Raw genomic sequence first — 11171 nt, 5'->3', positions numbered from 1 at the left:
AGAAAAGCATCCATTTGCTCTATAGAGAAATACATATTTATTTGCCATTCACCAAACCTTTACTGAGGGTATGCATTGCCCTGGGCTTGCTGGGTGCTGTGAGGAGGGCAAGCAGGGTGGATAGCTCAGAGCCTCCATCTGCCCAGGCCCACTATGTCAACAGCCTCCTTAGGACACCCCTTTCTGCAGCCTTAATCCCCACCCTAGCCAGCACCACACACACTTCAACTAAGGTGACCTTCCCATCATTTCTACCCAGCCTTTCTCCTGATTAAACTGCTTCACTGTCCTCCTCCCCACCACCTTCCCCATTCCCCTCCCATCGTAAGGGTCACATTGTCAAATTCCAACCCCTTCACTTGGATCGCAAGGCCTTTGGTGCGCAGTGCCTGTCCTGTAAACCTCACCACTCGCCTGCCTCACCTCTCCTTGCCTGCTGCTGCTAGGTCCCAGCTGTTCTGTCCTGACTCCAGGCCTCTGTACGCTGCTCCTCTGTCCTGGAAAGAGCAGTCTTCTCCACCCTTCACCACCCCACTCATTTGTTCTTATGCCTTTTTTTCAGGTTTCTTTCCCCAATTACCTGCCCCAGACCCCAACCTGACTGGGTTAGAGGCTCCTCCTGCTAACTGCAATTGCCTGGTTCCATTCCCTGCTTCCTCCCGGGGTATGAGTTAGTGCAGCCCAGTCTAGTGGGGGACGTAGTCATCCTCTAAAGCCTGGTTCCATTCCCTGCCTCCTCCTGGGTGGAGTTAGTGCAGCTGAGTCTGGTGGACGGGTCACTGGGCTTCCGAGTCCCAGTCTTAGCTCCTTCTCTAAGGCTGTTTTGTCATCTGTCACAGGCATGCCACAAGAACTTGCCAACACAGTGGTGGTGATAATCAGAGTTCCCAATGCCCCTTAAGAATGCTCAGTAGACAGGAGTTGGCTTAACTCTCCCTGATCTTCCTCTCCCTTCTCCGTAGACAGAATCTCACACGTCTGTGAACCCCCACGTTCAGCATGAAGTGAGGAGCCCATCAGATGACGGGCCAGCTGGCGGGTTGAAGGCCACTGCTGACTTCGCATTGGAGGTATGGGTTGCTCAGCGCTTTTACCCTTTTTCAGTCATCTACTTGTTGCCTAGGCTTCCCTTCCAAGTTCAACAGCCCCCTCCCGGCCAGTTCGCCGCCGCGCCCCACCCCCGGGGGTCTGCAGGGACCCTTTTCCTGCCCCAGGCCTGGGGTCTTGGCTCGGGAGGGCAGCCCCCGCCGCGGGGACTGAGCATGCTCGCGCCGGTCGGGCTGGGAGGGCCGCACGCGGGGCCGCAGCCTGCGCCCTGGGCACCCGGGCGGCCGGGCGGGCGGGGTTTGGCCGCTGGGCAGCCCGCCCCGGGCTTCCATCAGGGCCTCGCGGCAGAGAGGGACCGAGGTGGGAGCGCGTGAGCCGCGCTGCCAGCCAGTCGCGCAGCGTCTACCCCCGCGGTGCGCAGCGGCTGCGGAGCGGAGCCAGAGGGAGCAGCAGGGCGGGCTCTCCCGGCCGCGAGGGCGCGCGGCGCGGCGCGGAGGTCTGGCCGCGTCCAGGCGGAGGAAGTAGAGGAGCCAGGGCGCCGGAGGTGAGCGCAGCCCGGAGGCGCCAGCCCAGCGGCGCGGGCGCAGCTGCCTGGTCCTTGCTCCCTTGCGGCGCTGGCGGCTGCGTTCCCCCGACCGCACGCACTGACAGCCTAGCGTCCTGGCGCCCGCTCACTGGGGCTGCCCGGAGGCCGCGGCCGGGCAGCTGTTGCACCGAGAGGGGGCAGCTGCGGAGTTCCATAACCATAGCAACCGCATCAGCACCGGCGGCGGCGGGCGAGGGCAGCATCCGCTCGCTCCTCCTCCAGGCAGCCTCGCCGCGGGGACCCGACACCAGCTCGCAGGTGCCGCGGACTTCCCAGTCCGCCCGCCGCTGCAAGTGTTGGCTGCCAGAGACGGCGAAAGAGGAGAAAGAGGGACCCAGGAGCGCGGCCCCCGCGGGAGAGAGAGGGGAGCCCTGCAGTGGAGACAGGTAGGTGAGAGCGCTCTGGGGTCGGCAGCTGCAAAACTCTCTAGTCGGTGGCAGTGACGCTTCTGCAAGCGTGGTTGCCAGTTGGATGGCTTTCTGTCACGGAACAGCGATTCCGCCGCAAAATGTGGTTTATCTCCCTCGATTTTCCCCAGTCTCTCTGCCCTCCAGGTTTGCTGCACAGCTGGGCAGGTCTGGAGGGAATAAGAAGGGCCAGGGCTGTGAGAGAAGCGGAGAGGCTGGGTTAATGAGGGGGTCCCCCTAGGAGTTCCAGATGGAGGCTGAGGGGGCGCATGCAGACCTTGGCCATTGGGGTCCTTGGAGCCAGGGAACCCGGGGGCCAGGCTCAGGAGAAGACCGCACTGGGATGGAGGGGACAGTGGCAGCGATTCTCTGTGATCCAGGCGAATGCACAGACCCATTCTTCCTGTGGCTTGGCTGGGGACAGGGGTGTGCGGGGACACTGCAGCTCAGCTATGACATGGAAAGGGACCAGCTCTTGATCTTTAGAGCCACCTTCAAACCCAATCACTGGAGGGGATGTTTAGACGAGGCAAGTAGCAACTGTTATTATTTTGGGACACAGGAGTATCATGTTATTGTCGTTGACTATTAGGGATAGGAGGGGAATAGAAATAAAATTTTGAGCTAGCAGACAAGACCGTGCCCTCCCCTTCTCCCCGCCTCATTTCTAGCTCCCCACCCCACTTTGCCAGCAAAACAAGAACCACATCGCGCATAGTGACAATCCTTGCTGCTTGGCCACTGGCAAACTATCTCACTTTCAGACAGCTGGAGACACCTGCTTCAGGTGTCCATTTGAACCAGAGGGCATTGTTTTCCATCAGGTTATGATGCTCTTGATGTTAAGTGATGTGTCAAAGCCGAGAGGCACCTGGGCTGTCCACACAGTGTGATAGACTGTTAACTACATCTGCAGGCTGGAGAGAGGGCCAGAGCTTGGGTAGTGATTCCCAACTCAGATCAGCTGGGACCAGGGCCCCGGAAGAAGGAAGATAGCATGTGAATAATTAGGGTCTGAAAGTTCGTGCATGTGGGTAAGTAGGTCTCTGAGTAATAACCAGGATAGGCAGCCGTTGACTTTGAAAAGGCTCTTCCTTTATATCGTGGCCTCGGGGGACAGTCTAAGTCCCAGTTCAATGGCTATGTTCTTTAATTGGGCTTTTAATTTATGGTGTCATTATGTTACCCAAGGGGATGTGATTCGGCCAGTGTCTCATCTGGAGACTTATGTCATAATATGGATGATATTATCAGAGCTTAGGCAGATGGTTAGGTGTAGAGGAAAGTGGACCAGATTCAAATCCATGTCAGAAAACATTGGATTTGAACTCTGATCTCCTCATGCACCTGCTGTGTGACCTTGAGTTGTCCCACCTCACTGAGGCCTCTTTCTCTCATCTGGAGAATGGGGCTATTAACAAGGCTTGCAGTTTATCAGGCTCAATTACAATCCAGTGGGATGTGGAGAGGATGTTTGGGAAGGGCTTTTAAAAACCTAATGTCTTGTGCAAGTAAAAGGGATTATTGTTTTCTAAAGAAACTCTCTTCCTCAGATTGGCAAATCATTAAACATCCATCAGCTATGAAAAGAGAGTGGAAATATTAGTCAGTGACTCACAGTGGAAACACTGTAGTCTGGTCCAAGATTCACTCAGGGCAACATAAAGAGGGCTTCTCAGGGGAAAATGCTGCATGCCATCCTCCTTGCCTACAAGTGCTGAAGGTCAAGTGCTTTACCGTCAAATGCAGCACTCATCTAGTTTGAAACAGTGAGGTCTGCTCACCACAGGGGTGGATTAATTTTTTTTACAGTGTAAACAGAGATTTACACAGAGTAGGGACTCATTTAACTGTTCACCTCAGGTTGTGGTTTTCTTGTGGGCAGGATTACTTTCATCCAACTCTGCTCTGTAATGTCAGGTGTTTACTAAATGTTTGCTCAATTTGACTGAAATAGACTGAATGTTTACAGCTTGATTTTATTGCTGAAGGAATTATAATTTCTGGAAGGAACCAGGACTATCTTATACTGTTCTCTGCTCTTTTATGCCCCTGATTTTGCTCATAGTGGTCTCCCTGCCTAGAATAACCATTTCTCACTTCTTTCTTCCCTTAACAACCCGATTCAAATGCCCCTTCCTATAGGAAGCCTTCCCAGATTCTCTCATGTGCTCCCACAACACTCTGGACCTGCTTTATGATGGACTGTGCTGTGTCATCGCTTGCACACATACCTGTCCTTTCTGTTGATTTCATGCTTCCCGATGACTGGTGCCTCTCCCTATCTGACTTTGGTTGTGGCTGCAGCACCTGGTGCAGCCATGGCCATGATGAATGGTTGTTGAATGAGCGAACAAGCCTTACTTCCAACATGACCAGCTGTGCAGACGTAGGCTGCAGAAAGGCCGTTCCTGGCTGCTTTCGCCATCTCGGTCTGTGTGGCAAGCCTGAAGGATGCTCCATGGCTTGTTGTGTATTATTTAGGGTCAACCACTGAGGCAAAGTGAAGGAGAACAGAAGCACATATTTTGCTTTAAAATGCTCATTTTTTTTTCAAGTGGGCACTTTAGGATAACTGAAATCTGGTGTTGAATGGCCTTCATGTAACATTTGCTGAAAACATGTGATGGAATATTTTAAACTTGAAATATCTTTCTCTCACTTCAATTTCTTTCCTTGATTTCAGCTCCAGTATAGTAAAAAAGCATAAGCATTGGGATTTCAGCTCCAGTATAGTAAAAAAGCACAAGCATTGGATTGAGATAGCCTAGATTTAATCTCAGTTCTCAGGGTACCTGGAACTAGGGCACTTGATTGTCTTGTGCCTCAGTTTCCTCATTCGTAAAGTGTGGATGTGAATACCCATCTCACAGGGATGTCGAGTGCTTGCAGCAAATTAATACTGTGCCATAAAAGCAGTTCATAAACTGTAAAATATTAATACCCTAAGTAAGTTCATTCTTTTCCTTACTTTTTGTCCTAGAAAATGAGCAAAATCCTTGTCTAATTTCACAGCATCACGTGGGCTTCAAATGCTAGCTCCTTCACTCATTAGCTCTGTGTGACCTTCAGTAAATCATTTTGCTCCCCCAGCCATCTGCCTTACCTGTGTAGCATTGCAATGATAGCCACCTTTCACGATAGGTAGGAAAATTCACAGAAAGAAAATTGCCATGCCAGGAACTCAATATGTAATATCTGTAATTTGCAAATGATTGATGTAATTGCCAATAATAGAGGGTTTCAGAATTGTTTGAAATGCCCCAAATGAGTCTCCTCCCTCTATTTCACCTACATTTCTGCAAGAGAGGAAGAACTAAGAAGAAGGCCATGGTTCCAACCACCCAGAACCTCTTTTGGTTAGACATGAGAGACACCAGGAGGGAGCAGAATGACCTAAAGATTTAGATTCAGGGACCAGGTCCTCACTCCAGATCTGACACTATTTGCAGGACTATTGATCTGGTCACCTTACCTTTCTTGACTCAGTGTTTTCATCTGTAAAAAACCTGGGTGATGTCAATGGCTTTCTCTAGCTCTATTTCAGTGCTCATGTATACTAATCTGTGTTTCCCCTTACCAAGTTTACATCTATAGCCCTCAGACCATTTTGTGGTTGTTGTTATTGTTGGGACTCACAGCTTATCCAAAACTCTACATTTCAATGCATTATATACCCATAGCCCTACCACCAAATTTTTCTTCTTTTTGCATTTTCCTTAGTTTAGAAACTTAAGACTGGGTGCGGTGGCTCATGCTTGTAATCCCAGCACTTTGGGAGGCTGAGGCAGATGGATCACAAGGTCAGGAGTTCAAGACCAGCCTGCCCAATATGATGAAACCCCATCTCTACTAAAAAATACGAAAATTAGCCAAGCGTGGTGGCACACGTCTGTAATCCCAGCTACCTGGGAGGCTGAGGCAGGAGAACTGCTTGAACCCAGGAGGCAGAGGTTGCAGTGAGCCAAGATCACACTACTGCACTACAACCTGGGCAACAGAGTGAGACTCCAACTCAAAAAAAAAAAAAAAAAAAAAAAAAAGAAATAAAAGGAAAAGAAAGAAAGTTAAAGTGCCCACGATGACCCAGGGACTTAGGGAGTTGTTCAGTACTCCTTGTCCCAGTCCAATTCTTATCCTACTCTAGGCAGGAGGTTCTGCTGCTCAGTCCAGTCTGGAAGATCTCCTTAATTTCAAATGCAAGAAATTGTGTGTGTGAAGTCTGATCTTACCTGAGAGATCTGGCAGAGGTTCACGGACATCGCTAATATCTGCTGAGCTACCCAGTCAATGGGTGCTCAAACATGTCAAATGTTTCTGCTCAAACATGAATCATTTCTAGGTGGCTGCACACCCATCTCAGGAGTGACTCGTGAGGGAGATCTTAGCATCACAAAGGAAAGTGGCACTGTAAGCCTGGGATCTGTGGCCCTCCCTCCGCCTCTGGTGTGGATGGAGTGGTGCTGTGATGTGCCTGGTATAGGACATTTGCATAAATAGCCTGCCCTGTGTCACTCATCATGCCAGACTGAGAATCAACTGTGGACAACACAAGGTCCTTGCCTTTCAAGAGCTTAATATGTAGTTGGGGGATCAGGCATGGAAATGGGCAAGAACAAACCAGGCAATGTAGGGGGTCTGCAGGAGCAAAGAGAAGGAGCATACGGCATATTTCCTAGGTGGTGGCCGTCAAGGATGCCTTCTCAGAGAAGAGAGAGTCTAAGCTGAGTCGAAGGAATCTCCACATGCAGACCTGAGGGAAGGGCAATCAGAAAGGGAGAGCAACATGCAGAGACTTGGAGACAAGAAGTAGCAAGGAAGAGAAAGGAACGGCAGGGCTGGAACAAGAGGCCAAGGGGTGAGGTGGTGTCCATTGAGGCTTGAGAGACAGTAGGGTTACATGTGTGAGAGTTTTGCAAGCCAGTCTTTTCCTCTAATGGAAGGCCATAGGAAGTCACAGAAAAGTCTAGACCTGGGCAGGATGCTCTCCCCAGCTGTGATAGAGGCCAGGTTAGCGAGATCCAACAAAGATTTTATGGCCTCTTAGGAGGCTCTGCAGAGGTGCTTAACTTCATGTAATGAGAGGTGGGAGAAAGAGAAGGACAGAGAAGAAATAGTGTGAGAAGGAATAGTAGAGAGGAACAGAAGGAGGGTATCAGAGAAATGAACAGATTGCATCCTATCTCACAAAAATATCAGTGAGACATTCTAGGGACCTTTGATCATTGATAGGTCAAGAGGAAGGAGGGGTCATGGTTGATACTCAGGCTTTCTATCCATCCTCCCACCATGAGAGAAGAAGGCAAGGACTAATAAACCAGGCTGTGAATTGACATCCTGCCTTTATTCTGCTTCCCAGTGTCTACCCTGCACAAGGCAGCCAGAGAGATCTTTATAAAACTGAAATCAGATTAAACTCTTTGCTCAAAGCCCTTTAGTGGTTTTCTAACTCAGAGTAAAATCTGAAGCATTTCCCATGACCTGCAACCTACATGACTTTCAGCCCCTGTTCCAACCCTGCTCACCACCTTGTGACCTGGTCTCCTCCACAGCCACTCACCTCTACCCACCCTGGCCTCCTGGCTGATCTTCAGCAGCACATGCTACTCCTTCCTCCTGGGACATTCTTCTCCCTGGTAACCACTGGCTGTCCCTACTTTATTCTGGCTGCAACTCAAATGTCACCTTAGCATATCATTAACCCACCCTTACCACCTACTTCTACAATGACAGTCCCTTATTTTGATGTTTCTTTCTTTATAGTACTCATCAATATATTACATAGTTCACTGTTGAACTCCCACTGGTAGAACAAATCCTCTCATATAATATGCACTCAGTAAATGTTTGCTGAATGAATGAATGAGTGAACATAGGATTGCCTCGGTGCCAGAGTAGATGCTGGTCCCAGCATTGACTGGGAATGAGAAAATGAGGAAACGATTGAGGGAGAAACAATGACATATTCCAAATTGTGGGTTAGAATTAAATGATGATTTCCTACGTAGCTCCAATATTCCAGGCATAACTAGGCAGTTGGATAGCAAGACTACCAAGATCAAATTTCTTTTGAAACATTTCTTGGGACACGGAAAACCATAGATTTATTGTTAGAGGAGTCTCCAGCTAGACACTGGAGGGTGTGGGTCTGGTTGAGTTCTGTTGTTCACTTTCTCTTCACTTTAGACATATTCTTTCCACCCCATTCTTTAAAGTCTTGCCCTATATTTAATTGATGATATAGCTTTTGTTGTTGGGCTTTGTGATATAGGAAATATTTTTCTTTTCTTTCCTTTCTTTCTTTTTTTTTTTTTAGACAGAGTTTTGCTCTTGTTACCCAGGCTGGGAGTACAGTGGCACAATCTCAGCTCACTGCAACCTCCACCTCCTGGGTTGAAGTGATTCTCCTGCCTCAGCCTCCCAAGTAGCTGGGATTACAGGCATGTGCCACCATGCCCAGCTAATTTTGTATTTTTAGTAGCGACAGAGTTTCACCACATTGGTCAGGCTGGTCTTGAACTCTTGACCTCAAGTGATCCACCCACTGCGGCCCCCCAAATTGCTGGGATTACAGGCATGATCCACCATGCCTGGCCTATTTTTCTTTCTCTTCTACAGTTTTGTCTCTAATTTCATTATATTTAGCAGACGTTGAAGTGACGTCATATTCTCTAAGTCTTCAGTTACTTAGAATAACTGTAACTTACAGTCTTTAGTCTTCAGTTATTGGAGGGAAGATGGGCAAGGAGATTGAAGAGGTGAGTGTCATCCCAGGTAGCTGGAGGGAGGTAGTGGTGGGATGAACTCTTTGCATATGGATAATCTAGAGGCAGAGTGGTGTAGGCTCCCTTTGTGAGAGTGTCTTCCTGGTGCAGCTCTTTCGGTAGGAAGTTCCCGTGGTGGAAGTTCTCTTGCTGGGATGGCAGATAAGGCCCTTATCCACCCATCTGTCTGTCTGAGCATGGCTCACTCTGCTCTCCCAACCAGGCACACCCTCTTCCATGTCTCCAGGGCTGGGCTCTCTTACCTGATGGGCCCTGCAGGTCCCTGTGTTCCTCTCCAACACTCAGTGCAACCCTGTGGCTTGACCTCAGTCTGTAGCTTTCTTGTCTAGATCTCGAGTCCTTCCTAGACTCTGTATTTTTGAGATTAAGAACTAGGTTTTATCTTTTATGAGGAGTCTGGCATCTGAAAGAAAATCGGATCAAAAGTTGAATACAGGTACTCTAGGGTTAACTCTGATATGAATTAGCTGTGTTCTTTAAGCAGGAACTTAACCTCCCTGGAGTTCGTTTCCCAATTGTGAAGTGAAGGCAGTCAACACAAATTTTATTTCCTAAGTGCCTGTTATGCCCCATACTCTCTTATAGAAGCTTGAAGGGGGCCAAGATAAAGAAGATAATGTTTATGTCCTTAAGAAGTTTATAACTTTTAAAGAAGACAAACAAGTAGAGAAGCAGTTATAATGTACAGTGACAGATGTACAGTTATAATGTACATCTCTATGATAGAGATAAGACCTGATAACAGAGAAGGACACCTAACCCCACCTGGGAATGCCATGGGGGGCTTCCTGGAGGAAGAGGTATCAAATATGAGACATGAATGGAAAGTAGGAGTTACATAGATAAATGTGGGATAAGGAGTCGGGGGAGCTGTTTCACATAGAAGAAAGCCAGTGTGGAGAGCAGGGGTTGAGAGAGTATTGCAGGCAGTGGGATGTGTGGGCTCAGAGAGAGTGTGGGTGAAGAACTTAAGATAGGGGTGGGAAGCTGAAAGGCTGGAGAGGTGAGTAGAGCTGGGTGTGCGGGCCCTTGGACACTTTGTGAATGGATTTATTCTTTATCTGGAAGCTAATGGGAAGGGTGGGACGATCTTAAACTGGGAGATGAGGGATACGAGTATGCATTTTGGACTGGTCCATTCTGGCTGCAACATAAAGAATGCATTGGAGAAAAGTAAGTTAGACAGGAGGCATGGAAACTAGGTGGGAGTCTATTGCAGGAAATTTAGGGTACCTAGACGTAAGGATGGCCTAAACCTAGGTTAAGGTAGTAGGGACGGAGACAGGAGGACCAACTTGAGATTTATTCAGTCAGTAGAATCTTGACATACAGTGTCCAAGAGTAAAGAATACCTCTGCTCCAGGATGATGCTCCATTTTCTGACCTAGTCTGATGGATTGGCTTTGCTGCTGTTCACTGGCCTGGGGACACAGGGGAAAGAACAGGTTTTCAGGAGGAAATGGTGAGTTCTGTTTCGAATGTGTGGAGTTTCAGGTCTCCAATGACATCCATATACATTTTAGGCAGTATCAATCAAACTCACAAAAGAGTTTGGCTGAATACACAGACTTAGGGAATCCTCAGCACATAGATGCTAATTGAGAGCCTGGGAGTAGCAGTGATCGGCTAGGAGAAGTGTAGAGGTAGAGGAAGCAAAGGTGTTCTTTTAGACCCACAAGGTCTACACTACTGCTCGTTCAAAAAGTCAAACAAACGCTGGGTGCGATGGCTCACGCCTGTAATCCCAGCACTTTGGGAGGCCGAGGCGGATGGATCACGAGATCAGGAGCTCGAGACCGTCCTGGCCAACCTGGTGAAACCCCATCTCTACGAAAAATACAAAAATTAGCTGGGTGGTGGTGTGTACCTATAGTCCCAGCTACTTGGGAAGCTGAGGCAGGAGAATCATTTGAATCTGGGAGGCGAAGGTTGCAGTGAGCTGAGACCGCGCCACTGCAAGCTAGCCTGGCAACAGAGTGAGACTGTCTCACAAACAACAAACAAAGAAACAAAATCAAACAACAACACACACACAAAAACAAACAACAACACACACTATCTGGCTTCCTCTGGCCTTAAGGATTTTTCCTTTTGTGTCTACGCTGTTGGTTGGGACAGATCATCCCTTGATGTTCCTGTGGCTCACTCCCTTTCCTCATCTAAGTTCCCTCTTTGTAGTGATCTCTCTGGACAACCCTAGTTAAATAACCTTGTGTAGTCTCTAGCCACAGAGCTTGCTTAGTCTCTAGCCACAGAGCTTGCTTTCTTTTTTTCTCAAAAGAATTCATTATTATATCATTATCTGAAATAGTAGAGATGCATCGGCTTATTTGTTTTCTGTTATCT

Source organism: Trachypithecus francoisi, unplaced genomic scaffold, assembly GCF_009764315.1.
Source record: "Trachypithecus francoisi isolate TF-2019V2 unplaced genomic scaffold, Tfra_2.0 Lachesis_group7, whole genome shotgun sequence".
In the NCBI taxonomy this organism is placed as follows: domain Eukaryota; kingdom Metazoa; phylum Chordata; class Mammalia; order Primates; family Cercopithecidae; genus Trachypithecus; species Trachypithecus francoisi.
This window is presented reverse-complemented; position numbering follows the sequence as displayed.